Raw genomic sequence first — 21,649 nt, forward strand, 5'->3', positions numbered from 1 at the left:
TCTGGCTGAGACTCTGCTCCATATCAATCTTCTTAAACTAAGGGCCATCTGCTTCACGTTGAAAGCCATCCTCACAGCCATCACAAGAAGGCTGTTCCAAGTGTTCTAAACAATACCACTACCATGTGGTATTGCAGCAAACCAGGTGGAGTGTGTTTGTGGATCCTGTGCCAGGACATGGCTGGAGCATCCGGACATCCTTCTGCTTTTGCAACTCCTGGGGGTGAATCTCTGAACACCAGGGCAGATGAACTCAGCCTTCGATGCCTTGCAGATCACAAATGACGTCTGCATGCTTAGGTAGTGCATGGTGTCTTCTGAGAACGAAGAGAGAATCTTGGCTCGATCTGTTTGCCTCTGCCGAGAACGCACAATGTCAGTATTTCGTGCTGGACTTTCCAAAGCGGTTCTCGCTCAAAGTAGTTTTCCATTTAGAATGTAACTCAGGACTGCTGTATGCCTTTTCGCTGATACCATTCCTAAAGCTTTCTTGCGAACATCTGAACCAACTGGGCCCAAGTCAACTTCGTGGCTCTGGATTGAGCATGAAGAGTGTGGTATCCAGAACTCCTGTACATGAACAGATGTTCTCTGATCAGGCTGACCCTGTGGGAGGATCTCCCGTTACAGCAACAGCTCAGGGTCTTTCACTCTAATCTACACACTCTCTAACTTTATGTTGGAGGCTGACCATCGACAGTTAAGTGTCTTTAATCTTCCTTCCTAAATCTGCATTGTTATTCTGGCAGTCTGGTGTCCCTCAAAGACTGGATACACCTGCCGTTGGGCCAAGTTTCTGGCTTGGTGCTGATCATGATATGTTGGCCCCTGTTCTGCTTCTCTTTCGGAGTTGCTGTTTGTGTTATCTTTAGTCCTTCAGGGTTTTGCTCTGGGCACTGTTGAAGGTTACCTGCCGGTCGTTTTGGCTTGTTGGCGGTTGTTAGATCAACCCTCTCTGTTTTAAGTTACCTGATGTACCACATTTCTTAAGGGCATACAGCCTCTGTTCCCACCTACCCCTTTTGTTATGCCCCAGTGGGACCTTAATTTGGTCTTAAATTTTCTTTTGCGTTCTCCCTTTGAACTTATGCACAGCTTCCCTTTGAGGCTTCTGCCATTTAAGACAGTCTTCTTAATGGCAAACACATTGGCTAGGAGGTTGACCATGCTTCTTGCTCTTTCTGTTAACACCCTATACACCAGCTCGTATCAAGAAAAATTGGCTCATCTACCTTGTGCCTCTTTCTTGCCGAGGGTGGTGATCCCCCTTCCATGTCGGTCAATAATTAATTTTCGAACATATTTCTAAGGAAGGGAAGAAACTCCATTGTGTGGACCCAAAAAGAGCCCTCTCCTTTTACATTGATTGCACCTTAAGTAATCTGGGTGAACTGCCAGCTCTTTATTGGATTTGCTGCAGCAGAAAAAGGTAAGGTGGTGCAGAAATCTCAGTGGATTGTACTCTGCATCAAAATCTGCTACGCACTAGCTAAGATACACAAAACAAAAAGTGATGTGGAGGAACAAATATCCTAAAGATTCCTAATGGGGTACATTTAATTACTCCTATCCACTGGTTCAATATCCCATCAAATTCACATATATTTCAATGAAGTCACATCCATTGCTCATTCTTGGTCAATAACCACAATTTATTTATTCTAATTGCATATCTGGTTAGGACCAATAATCATTTCATATGCCAACCTCAATCAACAAAATTCAACAAAAATATGTACAATATACATTTACAACACATACAAAGTTACACACTAGCTAAGAAGCAGCCCCTGAAGGCTTGGGGCTAATTCCACCTGACTCCAGGCTGCTACTGCTATGTTAGCATGCAGAATGCCTTTCCTGGACATCAGTTGGGCTCCTACATGGGCGTCAGTCCCCACAATCACTTAACACTAGTTCCTGGACAGTTTGTTCCATCGAGAAAGGCATTTTGCCCATTCCGTCCTCCAGTTCGCAGACCCACCACTAGGGAGATATTAGAAGGCTTCAATAACACGTCTTCTGGTAGGGACTCTATCTAACTGTAGATTCCTAATTGACTCCCCCATTCTCCCTGTTCTGCAAACTGGGCTTTTTACCTAAAAGATCCTGTTAGACTCTGCACACTGATCACAAATCATTCTGACGTGGCTTTGCGTTTTTGACAGGGAAATAGTCACAATAGAAATTGATGTCAGCACTTGTCCCTTCCACGGACAAAGTTGATGCAGAACTGCTGACACCACTTACCAGTGTGTAGAGGTACTGCCCAAGACTTTTTGGATTCAGTCTGACTCATGGGTAATATCCTCAGGTGATGACTCTGCGTTTGAATAGTCTCTACCAGAAAAAAATGTGACCAAAGGTAAATAACGTGTCAACACAAAAGTCCAAGACTGGAAAAAGTGTCCAAAATTACTTGGAGAGAGATGGTCACCTTAAATGCATCCCTATTAGATTGGATGGCTGGCTTTAATTTTCTCCCTCACTTTGTTTTCAGTCACACAGAGAGCGTCACACATTGTATTGGTATACATGGGGAACAGGCCAGCCTTGGTTTCTTTTATCTCTCGTTTACAAGGTCAGAATGTTTTGTTGAGGAGTGGCAACACTGCACCTAAGTTTGGGAAATTAAAAGGGGTTTATGTAGTCAATATATGAATTTCTAAACCCATCTTTAGTTTTGATGGCACCTGTGCCGCTGTTGGTGCACATATTGTTTTCTGTGCAAGCTCTCCTTGGCTTTGGCTCAGAAACCTTGATTAGTTGGATTAACTCTTTGGCGATCACATCCTGTATCAGCCCACATGAGTAGTTTAGTCTTACCTTTTCTGTTTTCTGTTAGATGATAACATATTTAATTCTTTCTCATTCCTAAGTTGTTTTCCACTGCAGAACGCTTTTTTTAATGCTGCTAGATGTGAAGGCTGGTAGTAGCATGGCTGTCTTATTAGATTTGTTTTGTGCAGTTAGAATTCCTGATTGCCAGAAGGCATCCTCAAACTCATTATCATCAAATCATCAGGGATGGGCATCTTGGGTTTTCAGTTGGCCATCTTGAAAATGCTCTGTTGCAGCTTAAAAACAGTATTTTGTTGAGGCCTACATAATAAGCCTCTGTAGGAGTCTGGCTTAGTATATGGTGCACACTCTTAGGAGTGATGCACCTTGCAGTAATCTAGGCAACCCTTATGGTGATTTTAGTGGTCTTTGATAAGCAAAGAAAGCTCTCAAAGTGGTAGCTACGGAGAGCAGCCTTGGGGCTTATCTCGGAGTGTAAAGCACCTTGTTTTACCACATTTAATAGTCTTTGTAGATTAGATGAAAATTATCCTCCGTGTTTTATAAAAAATAAGTATTTATTACACAGCACAATCAACAATCACTAATACATTGGTGTAACTCCTACTCTGAGATATCAACAATGCACACAAGCGGGGCGTGGCCAACAGCATGGCCGGATAGGACGTGCTCCGGAGTAGCTCCCGATGAGCTGTTTCAAGATCCGACTTAATTATCAGTCCTGAGTCTCTAGCACGACGAGTGTGGGTCCGAAGAGGTCCAGGAGCCTGCAGAGACAGAGAAAACGCCGAACCTCTCCGTTAAACAGAGTAATCCGACATAGAAGAGCCGGTCGCGCGGGATGCCTTCACCAAGATGACGGCCGGCTGCACTGAAACGGGCCAAGAGACATAGTGCCCCGATCCCGGACTTTGACATCGAAAGTGCCTGAGGGTGGCAGACACAAGCGGTGAAGAGGAGCGCTGCCACAACGAGCAGTACCCCGATGCAGCGGTCTTGCGGACACTGGCAACGGCCTGTTGGAGCGGGCCCCTGGGAAGTGCCTGAGTCCCGTCCGAGACGGTAAGCAAGCCGCGCACCAGGCCAAGGGAAGGTCGCGCAGACGCAGCCCGAGGCGGGACACGCGTGTGGTTGAAAGCGGGAGACCGGAGGCGGCCGGCGGAACCCACCAAACCACACCGGGACCTGATGTGCGGAAGGGGAGGCGATCCGGGAGCCGGGACCCATAGAGGAGGCGCAGGTGCGGGAAGGGCTCGTGGTGAGGGCCGCGATTCGGAGAGCTGGCACTGGCTGGGCTGAGGGTGGCGGGTCACCAGGAGGCGGCTGGAAAAGAGCTGCGTAGTGAACACCAGAGCGGCCTGCAGCTCCTGTAGTAAACCCAATCTCATTAACCATGACACAAGCGGTAAAGCGGAGTGCTGCCACAACGAGCCGTACCCCGATGCAGCGGTCTTGTGGACACTGGCAACGGCCTGTTGGAGCGGGCCCCTGGGAAGTGCCTGAGTCCCGTCCGAGACGGTAACGAGCCGCGCACCAGGCCAAGGGAAGGTCGCGGAATGCAGACAGACGCAGCCCGAGGCGGGACACGCGTGTGGTTGAAAGCGGGAGACCGGAGGCGGCCGGCGGAACCCACCAAACCACACCGGGACCTGATGTGCAGAAGGGGAGGCGATCCGGGAGCCGGACCCATAGAGGAGGCGCAGGTGCGCGAAGGGCTCGTGGTGAGGGCCGCGATTCGGAGAGCTGGCACTGGCTGGGCTGAGGGTGGCGGGTCACCAGGAGGCGGCTGGAGAAGAGATGCGTAGTGAAGACCAGAGCGGCCTGCAGCTCCTGTAGTAAACCCAATCTCATGAACCATGATATCCAGCCAGGATTAATGAAACCGGTTGCGTTGGTCTAGTACAAGGCAAACCCACGACAGCCATAAAACTCGTAAGTCTCCAAATACCCACACCACAAGAATTAAAGAGCTACTACGCATCAACGATAGCTACACCCATACTACAGCCCCCCAGCATGCTGCGCTGGCCCTGAAGAGAGAAGCTGGAAACGGAGGGCATAGAGATCAAGACCAGACCCTCATTGCGCCGTCGGCCGCCTGGGCACCCCAAGACGACACTAGGAGAGGGCTGAGGGGGAGACGCAGCTGAGGGGTACGGAGCGCCAGCGCCACGAGAGCAAGCGAGCCCTGCAGGGTGCCAAAGTGACACGGTGACCCCAGCAATAAAAGAGAGACGTGAAGTGCAGCAGAGGAGGACCATCCACTCCATACCCGACCCCACACGCCACAGGAGGACCCAGTTTATTGGAGCACAAACAGGAGAGCGGCGCAAGTTGGATTATAGTACAAGAAAAGGCGGGGACCCATTCAGAGGACCTACAGCAGAAAGACAGGGCTGTCGTGCGACGCTGTCACACAACACTGTCACAACAGTGATCCATGAAGGTCGTCACACTATCCCCCCCCCTCTCTCCCATGAAAGTAAAACAGACGGTAAGGAGTACAAGAGAGACCCGTCTAGAGAGGGGAGAGCCCAAAGGAGGGCGTGATGGGGAAAAGAGATCCAGTGGTTAAACCCACACGGCAGGAGACCATGGATAATTATGCCACGGCCCATCGACAGAAGGAGGCGATCCCGGTAGTCTCTGGCGCGCGTTCGGACACTGCAATGCTGATGGAGGCGATATAAGCGTCTAGGACGGAGGCTCTGGAGGCCAAGATCGGCGAGGTAGGCTCTGAGGTGCTGCTGCTGCACCAGGATTTGCGGAATTTGACGAAGAGGGTGACGACGGCGGAGACACCGATCAGCGAGGCGGAAGATTCTCTCACCACCCTCCGGAAAGACATGGTGGAACTTCAAGCATCCCACCGGCAACTGCTATGGAAGGTGGATGATGCGGAAAACAGGGCGAGACGCAACAACCTACGCTTTATAGGTTTTAGAGAAGGCATTGAAGGGGCAAACATGGTGACTTATCTATACTCCTGGCTGAAGACAACGTTCCCACAGGCTCAATTCTCGAACTGCTTTGTAATTGAACGGGCACATAGGGCACTACTGGCGCAACCGCCGGAGGGAGCGCGGCCGCGACCGATCATCGCACGTTTCCTAAACTTTGCAGACAGAGATCTAATACTACGAGAAGCCAGGAAGATGGGGGAGATAAGTCTAGAAAATACGAACATTATGATCTTCCCAGATTACAGCCAGGAGGTGCAGAAACAAAGACGCTCCTATGATACCGTAAAAACCAAGTTGAGAGACCTACACATAACGTACATGTTGCTCTTCCCAGCTAAACTGAAAGTGATATTTGAGGGCAGGACACACTTTTTCAACCACCCGGAAGAGGCCTGGCAGTGGCTGGAGGAACCGCCTATACTCCGTGGGACGACGGTCGCAGGATAAGGACGAGATGGCAACCGCCAACCTAAGACGCAGCCCCCCTAAGACCCAAAGAGTCAAGAAACCGCGGACCAGAAGTCACACACAGACGACTCCATATCCTGGTCCCAACACGTCGGGACGGAGAGGACGGAGCTCGACACCTTCAGCGGGGAAAGCAGCAGCGTCGGGGTCCAGGTTCAGTTGCCTGGTCAGTCATGATGGCTCCGAAGAAGAAGACTTGGGTGGCCGAACATCAGAAGGGGAGGAAGTAGGACACTCCTTACATCCCCTAGTGACTACAATCCGAGAGCTGGAGCAGGAGACGCCCGGCCTCACGGTAGATCTGGACACTGGGACACAGGACTCACATTCCTGACAAGGGACAGGACTGGTACCTGAGAAAGCAGCTCATCGTTGAGGGGGCACGCTAGTTACAAACACCCCTTCACTTATTGTTTATTTATTTCAATGCTATGTTCTTCATCATTGCAGGTTGATCGGGCGGGGGCGGGAAACTTGCCTGCTACGTAAGGTGCAACCATAGGCTAAGTGGGGGGGACCCAAGGGGGGGCGATAGACCCTCTCCGCTAGTAGTCTTGGTTCTACAGAAGTTGAGACTGAAGGGGGTGGTGGAGAGGGGGAAATAGGGGGCAATTGCTGGTGTTGCCAGTTTGAGGGAGTTGGGGGATGGGAGAGGGGGAGGAGGGAGGGTGGGGGAAGGTTCGGGTCATGTCAGGAAAATCAAATGCGAAGCGACGGGGGGGGAGGTTTGTTCTTTATCATGTCATGTCGAGCATACACGCGCACTACACAATGAATTCCACCACAGGACGTGAGATGCCATCAGATCTCATTCCACAGATACGCTTATGGGTAACCCAGAAAGAGAAATCGTGCCTAGGGAGGGCTTTAAGGTGCTGACCTGGAACATAAACGGCCTGGGCTGTAAGATCAAACGGGGACTAGTTACCAACTATGTGAAAAGATAAGGGGCGGATGTAGTACTCCTTCAGGAAACTCACTTGCAGGGCACTAAATGTGCCTTTCTGGCAAGGGGGCAATATAGAGTCCTGGCTCATGCAGGGTTAACCTCGGGCTCCAGAGGAGTGGCAATCCTGATTAAAAAGCATCTACCTATGAGAGTGGCACAGGTATGGACAGATCAGCAGGGCACATACGTGGGAGTACGCGGAAAGTGGGGAAGGAAGGAATACACGTTTGTCTCAGCCTATGCCCTACCCAAACTTCAGGCAGGTACACTAAAGGGAGTCTCGGATATTATCCTTAACACATCAGACACTATTCAAATCCTTGGGGGAGACTTTAACGACGTAATGAAGCCCATGGTGGATAGAACAGGTGATCGCGACAGACCCCAGACTGTGACACCGCTCGCCAAATCTATGACTGTGCTCGGTCTGCTTGATGTCTAGAGATGGCTCCATCCGGACGCCAAGACATATTCCTTCTTCTCCGGAGCACACAAAGTATACTCTCGCCTGGACTATATTTTCATGGCGCGGCAGACACTGCAGGTGTCAGATTCAGCAGAGTACTGTGCCCGTGGGGTGTCTGACCACTCACCATTGCTACTAGAGGTAGGTAGGAAAAGGAGGGAGGGGCCCAAGACACTCAGACTGTCGGCATGGGACCTACAAAACTCGGAAATCCTGAAGGGGCTGAGAGCAGACGTGAAGGTGTACCTGGCAGAGAATATAGACTCTGTGGACTCGCAGGTAGTTCTTTGGGAGGCACTTAAAGTGGTACTCCGAGATAGGGCGCAGTGTAGACTGGCGGAAGATAGGAAAAAAGTCCAGGCTGAGATCCAGGACCTAGAAACACAGATACTGGCGATGGAAAATGACCCCCTGCTCAACAGGGACCCGGGGAAACTTCGACGCCTCTGCAAGTCCAGTATAAGCAATTAGTGACGGGGGAGGCAAAGGCACAGGCGTTGGCGACTCTGCACCCTATCTATGATGTGGGAGACAAATCTGGAAGGCTCTTGGCATGGCTAAGCAGGAAGGAGAGGGACGACAAATGGGTGGAAAAGGTAAAGGATGGTCATGGTGGGTGGGCCCGCACAGATGCCAAGATAGCGGATGCATTCGATGAGTGCTATAAAACCTTTTATGAAGCGCGTGACTTAGAGTCAAAAGAGGATGTGCTGCAATATATGGCGAATATCAACCTCCCGAAGCTTGAGGAGGCTGATCAAAAAGACCTGGAGACAGATATAACTGAGGAGGAAGTTAGGGTGGCATTGACCAAACTCCGCGCTGGAAAGGCTCTGGGCCCAAACGGCTTCCCCGCGGAATTCTTCAAAAAAACGGCAGATCTCCTGACTCGCCACTTACTGGGCCTCTTCCTGGACGCTGAGGAGGAGGGACAGTCCCGCTGGACCTCAGACAGGCCACAATTGTCCCAATCCACAAGCAGGGGAAGCCAGCGGAGGATTGCTCGTCCTACCGCCTCATTTCCCTCCTAAATGTGGAGGCGAAGCTCTATGCAACAATTCTGGCTCTCCACCGGAGACGGGTCATACCGGGGCTGGTCCATCTTGACCAAACGGGCTTCATCCCGGAAAGGGCAACTAGATATAATATACGGAGGACTCATAACTGGCTCCGGCAGGTAGGAAGCAGGACAGAGCCTCACTGGTTCTTATCCCCAGACGCAGAAAAGGCGTTTGATGCGGTCCACTGGCCTTTTCTGGAGGGGGTATTGAAACACCTGGGATTTGGACCCAAGTACAGACATAAAATTAGTCTACTATACACCTGTCCTAGTGCTAGAGTTAGGGTTAACGGGGCACTGTCGAAGACTTTTCCTATACAACGGGGAACCAGGCAGGGATGCCCCCTGTCTCCCTTGTTGTTTGCCCTCTCTATTGAGGTAATGGCCTGCGCGGTTAGACAGAACATAGGGATTACAGGATTCCAGATAGGGCAAGCAGAGGAAAACGATGAAAAACTGTCCCTATACGCGGACGATGTCCTGCTTTGTTATGGAACCGGAAATCACTATACCGGCACTGTTTGATGAACTAGACCGATACGGAGCCAAGTCTGGGTACCAGATCAACTGGCACAAGTCGACACTCTATGACCCTCGGAGAAGGGACGAGTGGCCCACATTGCCTGAGAGACTGCAGACAACTGGAGAGGGGTCTATGTACCTGGGGATATTTATCACAACAGACGGTGACCTTTCCTACGAACGAAACATTAATCGTGTCATACGTAATTTCACAGAAGACGCTAGCAGATGGCAATCTCTCCCCCTGACGATTCTTGGACGGGCAGCTATGTTTAAAATGATCTCGCTCCCGAGATTCTTATATGCATTCCAAAATGAATACTTCCCCATGAAATGTAAGGTCTTCCAAGATATTGATGCGGAACTGAGGTCCTACTTGTGGCTGAGAAAGCACCCTAGAGTAGCACTATCGACCCTACAGAGACACCAATATGATGGGGGGATTTCACTTCCGGATCTAGAGGCCTACTACTGGGTGGAACACCTGGCCCCCATTAATGAATGGATACATGCACCCGCCACACACCCCACCTATGCACTGGAAAGGCACACTATGGGAACCCACACATGTCTACACTACATTTACGGAGGAAGCGGGCAGGCCAGACTACTGCCGGCTACTAAAATCACGCTGGGGGCATGGAAAAGGGAAACTAAGGCAATTAAATGGGAACATAGACCAACGGAGCAAATACCGCTGTGGGACTGCACTTGGCTGAAGGAACTTAGCAAGCTAAGAGGGTTTCAGGGATGGGACGCTATAGGCATCTCTACTTTAGAAGACGTAACTAAAAATGGGGCGCTGCAATCCTTTCCATCACTGCAAACAGAATTTGGGCTCCACTGCTCCCAATTTTTTTAAGTATATGCAATTGAGACATGCGAGGAGGGCAGAGGGGGCATTGCTAGAGGCACTCCCTGAATACGCTCCGTTGGAAGGCCGCCTTCTGCAGGAAAGGATCCCTGAGAAGGCACTATCCCTAACATATAAAACTATCATGAATAATAGACCAAACAGATTGGAAGGCCTCTGACCACATGGGAACAGGAAGTGGGGGACATGGATGACGTGGACTGGGGTGTGGTATTGATGCACCCTAGGGAGGTAGCAATTAAATCACGTCTCAGTTTGATCCAGTTTAAGATCTTACATAGGTCCTAGTTTGATAGAGTGCGCCGATATAAAATGGGGAGAATATCCAACCCCTGCTGCCTGCGCTGCGGCCACGATAGCGGAGATTTCTTGCACACAATCTGGTCATGCCCACGCATTCAAACTTACTGGGGAGAGGTCCTTGCCGAACTGGGAGAGGTGCTAGGGACAGACATTCCGTCAGACCCGAAGCTCATACTCCTGGGGATGACCAATGATGTAGACTTGGCCCGTCCACTGCTGATTTTTCTAGTACTAGCCCTGGTAGTGGCCAAAAGGGACTTAGCCAGGAAATGGGGGGCGCCTGACATACCACAGCTAGAGGAATGGAGGAGGGGAATGGACCTCTACATGGCAGCCGAAAGGGTCACGTACAAAGCAAGAGGGTGCCCAAAGAAGTTCCGCAGAGTGTGCGATAAATGACAATATCATGGATTGGATGGAGGGCTCTAAGGGGGCGCAAACACTTGCATATATGATTGCCATGGAGGGGATGGGCTTATGGGACCGGAAGATCTTGCTGAAAAGGACTTGGAGGATTGCAATGGCTGAACACTTGGACGATGGTATTGGGGTCCTGGACTATGAAGGGGGTGGTGGGGGGGGGGGGGGGGGTAAGGGGTTGGGGATGTGGGAGTGTTGCTCGATACTGACATGCTTGTTGTATGTTTTTCCTTGCTGCAAAAACAATAAAAATGTTTAAAAAAACAAAACAATGCACACAAGAATACTTCAAAATAATCAGGTGAGTAGCACAAATATACACTAGTCTCCAGGGGGACCAAACCATATACTAAGAAAGTGGAATGCGAACTACAAGGGAGAACAGGACTTGGATTAGAACACTCAGAGGAGCTGGGGACACAAAGAACCACCCAAGGTAATTAACCAGGAACTCCGCAGAGGCTGTGTGCAGAGTGAAAACACAGCTGCGTCCCCTTTGGAAGTCAATGGAGAAGTTGCGGTTGCAGTTTTAAAGAAGGAGCCTTCCCAGAGGACCCTTAAGAAACCCATTGAAAGACAGAAGGTTGGAGAGCCACCCCACCCGTGGATTCTTAAGGAACCAGGTTACCTGCAGCAGGGAAGCCGGGTGCATAGGGGTGAAGTGACGTCATACCCTGCCGTAGACGACAGTAGGATACTTTGAAGAAGATGCCGCTGGAGATGACTGTGAAGGTGTCTGGTGAAATCCAAGGGTGAATTGTTGAAGGGGAGAACCTACAAGCAGAGTCTATGCCACCCAGAGATGAAAACGAGGTTCATGAAGCAGAATGCCCATTGAGGTTGAGAGGTTAAGGAGTGAAGACGTTGAGCTTGTTGCTGAAGCTATGAGGACCAGGTGATGCAGAGGAAGACCAGGAGCCGTGCACGAACTGTCCCACGGATGATGTTGGTGGTTGGTGTCCGGGGGAGCACAAACAAGCCTTGGTAGCCCCAAATTGCATGAAAAGCGAAATGATGCAAATGTTGGGACCAGCAAGGTCCAAGGGACTCACCAAGTGTAAGTGAGTCAGAGCAGTCACGAGCAAGCAAGGAAGCCCACTGAAGCAAAGGAAGACCCTCGAGAGAACCCACAGTCCAAAGGCACAGGAGTCGCACAAGGATCTCAGGCAGCTCACTAAGGATGAAGGCCCGCGGTGCAGAGAATGCAGTGAGGACTCTGATCTTCGAGGGATGAGGTGTTGGAGGCTGGGGCTTCTTGTAGCCCGAAGGTCTCTGGAGTGCAGAACTAACAAGCCTTGGCTGCGGCAAGTCAACCCGGTGCGCAGCTGTTTGGTTCCAGCTGCTCCGACAAGGGATGCTGTCTTTAGAATTGCAGAGAAGACAGATCGGGCCTCTAGGGGGCTGCAGATCCACCACCTGTGTTGGTGGGACTGGGGAAGTCCGTAGGGCGGCAGGAGCAGCGGACTGGTCAGCTTTGTTTCGGTGCCTGTAGATGCCGGGAGGGACTCCTTCACTCCAAGATGTCCTTGATGCCCAAAGGCCTTGTGGAGAACCTGGATAAAGCACAGATGGCATACAAGACTTGAAAAACAGCGAGAACAGGAGTATTCCTTGATGCAGTCTCAGTTCCAGTCGAAGTCCAAGTTTCCAGATGGTCGAAGAGTGTCTTGGTTTAAGAGGTGAGTTTTGTTCCATGACAAATCTAAGGACCCAACACAGGGGGGCCCTTTAGTATCTTAGGGAAAGGGTTCAAACGACTTAGGGGTCCCTCTCAGGAGGGGCTGGATAGAGGGGAGAATACTCCCCTGTCCTTTGTCCAGTATTGCAACAGAGCATAGAAATAAGAGTTCCTGAACTGGCTCAAACAAAGGATGCAAGGAAATCATCAAATGTGCCCTTCAAAGCAGTCTACTGGTGCTACAAAACACCCCCACCCCAGCCCAATGCACTAAGTCCTATATGTGCGGTTGTCACACCTCCCTGTGACTGTTTCCTGTTTTTCTAACTTCCCCTGCTTGAGCTCAGCTCAGCAGTAGGAGGGCAGAATCGGGTCTGTGTTCGGCAGCAGCACTAGCTAGCTGACAGACACTGAAAGGCTGTTACCGGAAGTACAAGGCGGGGTCCCCTAAGGAGCCCCCAGTACATTGGATCATACTTCCAGCCCTGGAATCGGTGTTTGGATAGGATTCCAATATGTTTGATACCAAATATGACCAGGTTCAGGGCAGCCATTATATACTTAGACATCTCATAATGACTGATGTCCACTATACTCCTTAGAATGGCTGACACCACTTAACAAAAAGCCTGGAGAATCGACTCTGGCATTTGTAGGGGTGTCCTGCTCATGCAGGGGCACCCTCACACTTGTAGCAAAGCACCCTGCCCTCGGGACTGAAGAGCCTGCCTTAGGGGTGACTTATAGGTCTTAAGTGCAGTGACCTTAGATATAATGAAAACAATATCTGTTGTGAGGGGTGCAAGCACCATTTCACACAGGCTGCAATGGCAGGCCTGTAGTCACAGTTTAAGTGGACTCCCATGGATGGCACAATACATTCTGCAGCCCGTGGGAAACACCTGGTGTACCTATGCCCTGGGTACCTCAGTACCATATACTAGGGGACTTATAAGGGTACACTAGTAGCCAATTTTGGAGGTACCAAAGTACTTACCAGAACCTGTTAAGGGATGGAGTACAGATGCTGGGGTCCTGATTAGCAAATCCATACTGATACCAGGTAAAAATTGGGTGTAACCATAAAAGCAGATTCTACTTTCCTAGAGCTTCCATCATGTTTATTAAGTGTTCTGGCCTGGGGAGCTCATGATGGACCAGCAGCTCTCCACTGCCTATACTGACCCCACAACCACTGACTGTGTGGGTATCTAGCCATGTGGGGGTGGAGTATGTTCAACCCATCAGGCTCTCTTTCAATCCCTTTGCCTACTCTTAGTTTTGCATTGTGGCTGCCCACTTTTCAACCTCTTGTGGAGCTCTCTTAGCCCTGTCTCTATCCTTAGTGCCTTTGTCTCTTACGCTGCTCTGTCCCATTGAGCCTGCATTAGCTTACTGAGGGCTGCTCATCTTTCATAGTGTCATCCCCATGGGCGGCTGCAAAAAACATTCATTTTAGCTTCACTACTTTCCATCCCATTAGGAATGTCAAATTGACTTGCTTTGCAAATGCTTGTTGTTTTTTTATGTTTATTTGATTAATTTTTAATAAAACCTAAAAAATAGAAAATGTTGCCTTTACTTTGGGTTGACTTTATTTGCGTCCAAGATACTTTTTTCTGATGGATACTTCTAACCGCAGTTCTCGTGTGTGTTCGTAGGTGGTGTTGTACAGCTGTGGACCGATGCTCCGCTCCGGAAGTGATATACAGAGATGCATATAAGCTGACTTCACTTCCTTTCTTTCTTTGCCTCCAAGCGTGGATCTGGAGCTTTTTCCTTGTTATTTTGACCAAACGTTTTCCAAAATTAACCCGTGTTGAAGGGAAAATGTCACTCCCTAGACGGGCCTAGAGCAACAGTATTTAAACTGTGTAGAGACTGTCACAAACAAATGTCTGTGACAGACTCTCATGAAGTCTGCTTGTGGTGCATGGGATCAGGCCACAACTCCAAGGCCTGCTATGACTGAGTGAAGATGAACCCAAAGTGTGTAGTCCATACGGTAATGTGAGCACAAACTTCATGTAACCCAACACAAGAAGACTCCATGCCACAAAAGGTTGAAGTTGAAAGGAAGGTCCTGTTCCCATTCCTGAAGTCGTTCCTATAACAGATCTTCATCTCAATCGAAGTCTTACGGTAAGACTAAAAAATATAAAAAGAAGTCAAATCAGGGATCAACCCCTTCCTGCCATTCTCTGAGTCCAGATAGGGAGTGAGAGCATTAGCGAGCCTTCTGGTTTCGCTCCCAATGGAGGCGATTCAGAGTTTGGTCTCAGTGTATCCTTAATTCCTGGCTCTGACAGTGACATTGCAGCAAGTAGGGTCCTTCAGAGATACCATGCTGATCATATATTTTACACCTTACTGGTTCCCTCTGATGTGCCTTTGGACCCCAAGGATCCACAGGGGCCTCCAGCCAGACTCCTGCCGGTGGGTCTGCTTTCTACGCCGGCTGTGTCCCAAGGGCGCGCATTGGGTTCAGCAACAGCTCCAGTGCCAACTATGGTTCTGGCACCATCCCCCTCACTGGTTCCTTTTACATTGATGATGAAGCTGACACAGTCGATGTTACAGGAGAATGTGCAGCCTATAGTAGTATCTGACTCTGAGCAGACTCCACCAAGACATTGACCAAGGTCGCACCTGGCTCCAGCCTGCATGCAGCCTTTGGCCAACCCTTCTGATTCCAATACTTTGCCCTTAGCACGTGGTAGGGTCCACACTTTACATTTTTTCTGCACAGACTGAGACACTGATAACTATGATGAACAGGATTTCTATGTTCCCCAGTAAGACTAAGAAAACTAGTATGAAGATCTTTAACATGCTGGTGGGCTGTATACTTCACCTGATATGGGCCCTGTGACAACCCCCACCCCTCACCCCCAAGTCGTGTCACAGAGGAAAGCTCCTCTTTTGCTTTTGTGATGTGAAGGGCTGCGGAGGTTCTAGTTTTAGTACAATCCTCTACATTTTAATAATCTTATACGGATACTCTTTTGGGTAACTGCTTGAAACCTTGTTCAGGTCTGCTAGTTAACAGGCAGGTTGCATGTTGGCATCTCCTGCACCAGGCAACCCGGCCTTTGTCACTCCACTCTGAACACTAGAGAGTCTGGTGGTACAGGTGTCCACCAGCTAAATTAATCCCATTGCCTTCTCTACTACTCTGCCTGATTGTAAATTCAAACACTTAGAGATATTTGGGTATTTTATTTTCATGCACCACTCTGGCCTCCAACTCTGTGAATGCCAGATGTTTTCTGGGTCAATATTCTCTTGTCCTTGGGATTCTGTGACACGTTTTACCTAGGCTATTTAGGACAGTCGTGATGCCGCATAATTTGTCATTTGCTGTGGATTGGATGTGATTGACTGCTTATGGCAAGCAATGTATACTAGTGTGTTGCTTCAGCAACACACTTGGATGAGGTCTACCGTCTTCTCCTAGGATGTCCAGGCCTCCTTAAACTCTTGCCTTTTTGGCAAAAAAATAAACTTCTCATTAGAATGTTTCACGTAAAGCAGAGCCACTGGACATTCCTTCAGTATTTCTGCTCCCACAAGACAATTCTGCCAGCAATTTTGCCCACTCCGTGGCTACAGTAGAGGTTTTCCATTTTGCCAAAATCAGACTCCACCTCCAGCCTTTCATTCCTTTGCGACCGGGGCTACTGATCTCGGAGACAAACATCACAAAAGCAAGGACAGCATGCATCTCAGTCCCCAGCACCAGCAGCAGCAGCAAAACCACTTTAGTATGTCCTTTCTGGTGCACGGGCATCCTGTCAGAGGCAGGAGGTGATATTTCCTTCAAGGGTGGCAAGAAGTCACTTCAGAAAAGTGTCCATCAGGGCTACCTTCTCCCATTTCTTTCCACTCTGCTGCACCTTCCACCACCGTCAGGGTGGGTGAGGGAAGGCCACCTGTTTGTCTTGATTCTGAAGGTGTGGGCCCTTTTGGCCAGAAGCCACCGTAGCGATGTTTCTGACCTCCGGAGTAGGAAGTGGGTGTAACTCATACTTCCTTGTGTCAAAGGAGGATAGAGGTCTTGATCCTATTTTAGATCTTGTCATAATCCTGATTTGCATGCCTACAGCCGCTACCTGTGGTTAACGGTGGGCCAGTGGCATTTTCAAAGTTCTCAGTGCTCTCTTTGGGCTCCCCAGCGTCCTTCTAGTATTCAAGAATGTGACGGCAATAGTCAGAGCACATCTGCGAAGGTCGATGGTACCTGAGTCTTCCCCTACCTCTCTGCTGAAGGCGAGCTCCCCCAGGCAGTCGTCTGCCATCTCCAGACAGTATAGAATCTACTAACAGAATTGGGATTCACTACCAACGAGCCAAAGTCACACCTGACACATAACAGATGGTCTCTTTCATCTGAGAAATTCTAGATATGCAGCAGTTTTTTGCCTTTCTCCTGGAACAGGCAGTCCAGAATATTGTGGCTATAATCCCGATGTTCCAGCCTCTGTCTTGCATCTATGTGCAGATGACACTGCTGAGATCGTTGGCCTCCTCCATCCTTCTTGTGTAATAGGACTTGCAGCATATGCAGCTCTGAACTGGAACCTGATGCCCCAGGGGACTTTCTCTGGCCTATTCCAGATTTTGGAAGAGTCTGCAAAGGACCTGCAGTAGTGGTTGACAAATTGTGATTGGATCAGAGTTGGCTCAACATCAGGAAAATCTTTCAGATTGTACCCAGATTTTGGAGGGGTTTACAAAACACCTGCAGTACTGGACCGCGATTAGTGGCAGGCCTCTCACCTTATCCCACCCAAAGCCAGCGATGATCAAAAACGCATCACTGCTGGGTTGTGGATGCATCACTGCTGGGTTGTGGATGCATCACTGCTGGTTTGTGGACGCATCACTGCTGGTTTGTGGACGCATCACTGCTGGTTTGTGGACGCATCACTGCTGGTTTGTGGACGCATCACTGCTGGTTTGTGGACGCATCACGGCTGGGTTGTGGGCGCCTCACTGCTGGTTTGTGGACGCCTCACTGCTGGGTTGTGGACGCCTCACTGCTGGGTTGTGGACGCCTCACTGCTGGGTTGTGGACGCCTCACTGCTGGGTTGTGGACGCCTCACTGCTGGGTTGTGGAAGCCTCACTGCTGGGTTGCGGACGCCTCCCTGCTGGGTTGCGGACGCCTCCCTGCTGGGTTGCGGACGCCTCCCTGCTGGGTTGCGGACGCCTCCCTGCTGGGTTGCGGACGCCTCCCTGCTGGGTTGCGGACGCCTCCCTGCTGGGTTGCGGACGCCTCCCTGCTGGGTTGCGGACGCCTCCCTGCTGGGTTGCGGACGCCTCCCTGCTGGGTTGCGGACGCCTCCCTGCTGGGTTGGGGACGCCTCCCTGCTGGGTTGCGGACGCCTCCCTGCTGGGTTGCGGAGGCTATCTGGGAGAGGTAGAGATTAGAAGATTCACAGGGGCCCCGTGCTGACCTCAGCATCATCTTCTATCTGTCCATCGGCGCCGCCATCTTCCAGGAGCTAGAGGAGCCCAACCTGAAGAGGGCCACCGAGCGCTACCGCCTCAGCAAGGAGGACATCCTGCGCCGGCACAAGTGCTTGAGCAAGGAGGCGCTGGACGAGATCGTGGAGGGGAGCCTGCCTGTGCACACTTTCGGGTGCGGAGAGGCGTGCTGCCGGCAGGGACGATATCAGAGTGTGCGGACTGCACTGGAGGTACGGCCGTCGAGAAGTGCCGAAAATGGCGGCGGCATAGGAGAGAGTAGAGTCGGGGCGCGCTGGGGCAGACGGCAGCGGACTGCGAAGTTGAGCCCAGCTGGGATTTGGAACTGCTGTAAGTAGCGACACGGACTTCCTGGAGGCTGCGACCGCACTGAGCTGTGGAAGAAAACATTGATGCTAATGTGCGCTGGGTCCGGGTGAACACTATGGCAGAGGCACATCCGTGTACGTATATATGGCGTGTAGACTGTTGATTAATGTGCCCGCCCCCACCTAGAAGTGTGACATTTTGCGACATCTGAAAGAGCTTTTGCTGCTTAAGGCATGGGGAAAGTGGTGTGGAGTTCATTGTGAGCAGCAGGATAATGGTTCCCTTCATCAAAATGGCGGCTCCGGCGCAAATGGGGGACAGGAGATGGTTCCATCGTGGGTCATGCATGCCAGTGCCGGGGATGATGATCGCCCTTAAAATGCCCAGCCAATTGATATAACCACACTGGAATTTGTGGAAACCTTGCCTGCTAGTGAAGAGTTCTATTTTTATACTCCTTTCCAAAATTGCTGCTGTTGGATCTGACGGCACTGATGATCGCGCTGCATGGTGCTCTGGAGGCTGTGTCCAGACTCTATAGCACGCGCCACTACCCATATGTATGATCCAGGGTATGGCACCGCGAGTGGTGCATGAGTGCAGACTGGAGCTCTACTGCAGGACTTGGGGCATACAAATTGAGGGGCTACCTGCATACTTTTGTATGATGCCCGATGGAGCTACCTCGTTAGCTATGGGGGATATTGACTTTGGGCTCCCTCCTTTGACTATCACCTACCAAGCCGGACTTCGGACTAACGCACCTGCGTCTCTCCTGACCTTACCTTCCCGCTTCCCCCAACCCCCCCCTCCGCTTCTACTCTTTCCAGCTTCTGTCCTCTGCCCTTGCATGCCCCTGCCCTTTGTCCCAACCCTGTTTTTCTGTGAACCTCTTCCCTCGCCACTTGAGACTGAACTATTTTGTATGATGTCCGATGGAGCTACCTGGTTTTAGCTATGGGGGAGATGGGCAGTGGATTCCCTCCTTGGTCGTCACCTACCCAGTCGGTTTTTAGACCGACTTCCTTTCGTCTCTACGGTTGTCTCTTCCCTTATCCTCACTCTCTCTCCTCCCCTACCCCCCACTACTTTATCTCTCCTTTCTCTCCTCCCCTAATGTATTGCTGACTGTTCTATTTAATGTTTACTTGTTGTTCTTTTTCTGGTATATTGTTGAACCACATTGTTACACTTCCTTTTGTCTCTCCCCTCGTCTCCTCCCGCATCCTCCCTCTATTTTTCTCTCCTTCCCTCCTCTCTCAATGTATTGAGACTGAACTATTTTGTCTGATGCCCGATGGAGCTACCTGGTTTAGCTATAGGGGAGATGGGCCGTGGATTCCCTCCTTGGTCGTCACCTACCGATTCGGTCTTTAGGCAGACTTCTTATCGTCTCTCCTTATTGTCTCTTCCCTAGCCCCTATCCTCTCTCCCCTGTCCTCTCTCCCCTTGTCTACCCTGGGATCACAGCTTACTGGACTTTGGACGTTGCTTTGACTCGTCTACCAGTTTGTGTCACCATCACCCTTCCCCTCCTCTTCCCATGCTGTATCTCTCACCCTCCCCTCCCCTTACCCGCCCTCATTATCTGTCTACTTCCCGTGCTCCAACCCCCCCTCCCCTGAATCTCCCACCTTGCCTGCGTATTTGTGCTTATTGTTTATCTTGACCTTACATGTAACTATGTTTCCATGCTCTAAGAACTGTGTAACCTTTGTAATGATGTAACCTATAACTATGATCTGATGCTCATGTAAAGCGCTCTGATACCTCCGGGTCTAGCCAGCACTATATAAAACTCTTGAATAAATAAATAATAAACCCACTTCTGCTTGGTGGAGTGCAGAATGATTTGCTTGGCGTTTGAAAGCATTCCAGCCTACCATCAAAGGAAGGTTGGTGCAGGTAGTTGTGGACAACACCACTGCAAAGCTGGTGCAATCTTGGAACCTGTGCCGGGAGGCCTTGTGTCCCTGACAGTGGCAGGACCACCAAGAGATTTCCCTAGTGGTGACCCACCTGGCAGTATCTTTAAATGCTTGGGTGGACAAACTTAGTCGCAGATGCCTAGCAGATCACAAATGGCAGTTATACCCGGAGGTGGCACATACTCTGTCTTAGAGACTTATTCTGTCTAGAGTGGAAATTATAACTAACACTGCCTCTTCTGCCTCGAAATCTGAATATCCGGAACCACTGGGCCCAAGTCATCCTAGTGGTCTCAGATTGTGCCAGGAGAGTGTGGTATCTGGAATTTCTAGGCATGAGTATTTGTCTTCTGATCAAGCTGCCATTTCTGCAGGATCTTTTGTTGCAGCAGCAGGGCAGAGTTTTGCACCCGGGCCTGCACACTTTGCATCTCCATGCTTGGAGATTGAGTAGCAACTGATGACTCCCTTTGACCTGCATCCTCAGGTTGTTAATTTAATCCTGGCGGCGAGTCACCCCCTACATTAAATCAGTGTGCACCAGCGTTTGGGGAAAAATTGTGAATTGGTGTGGCACCACACAAACTGGCTATTTACAGGCAAAGTTGCCTGAAATTTTGCTCTTTCTTTTGTCCCGTGCCTAGCAAGGACTTTTTAGGGCACTGTTAAGGGCTACTTAGCAGCTCAATCGGCCTTCTTGTGGTTGCTGGGTCAGCTTTCGTTATTTAAATTGCCAGTTGTGATAAAGCTTTTGAAAGGTTTGGGACACTTGTTCCTACCACCAGCTTCGCAACCTTTGTGATTCCCCAATGTAACTTAAACTTATTCCTCACATTCTTAATGTGCACCCTTGTTGAGCCACTGCACAGTTGTCCATTGAGGCTTCTGACAGTAAAGGCTGTCATTCTCATCAACTTAATATCGGCTGGACATGTGAATAAACTACAAGCTCTCTCTGTAAATCCACCTTACAGTATCTTCTTCCCGAATCACTATTTTTGAGGACCCAGACTTCCTTTCTACCTAAAGAGGTCACTCCTTTTCAAATTAGTCAGGATTTCACCCTCCTGACTCTTTGCTGCACGTCATCCCTCCATGGAGGAAGAGAAAGTCCATCTCTTGGATCCTAAAAGAGCATTGAGCGTCTTTATCGCTCAAACCAAGGACCATCATGTGGCCGTTCAGAGCTTAGTATGTTTTTTCCAGAGCAAAGAAGGGTAAGGCACTGCACAAACAGGCCATCTCCTGATGTGTAGTTCTCTCCAAAATACCTGCTGTGCACTGGCTAAGCAGCAGCCTTTAGATGACTTACAGGCTCATTAAACCAGGTCCCATGCAGCTATCACTGCACTAGCACGCTGTCTGCGTGTCCAGGACATGGTCAGGCAGACCCATGGGCTTCGGTACACACCTTCACA

At 50.2% G+C, this 21,649-nt stretch overlaps 1 protein-coding gene across 1 annotated transcript in view; it reads left to right on the plus strand.

Annotated features, from left to right (window-relative positions):
- Positions 1-21,649, plus strand: part of USP4 (ubiquitin specific peptidase 4) — an 824,148-nt gene that overhangs the window by 546,872 nt on the left and 255,627 nt on the right. The gene's annotated exons all lie outside the window — the stretch shown is intronic.

The sequence above is a fragment of the Lissotriton vulgaris genome, chromosome 9 (assembly GCF_964263255.1).
Source record: "Lissotriton vulgaris chromosome 9, aLisVul1.2, whole genome shotgun sequence".
NCBI classification, from domain to species: Eukaryota; Metazoa; Chordata; class Amphibia; order Caudata; family Salamandridae; genus Lissotriton; species Lissotriton vulgaris.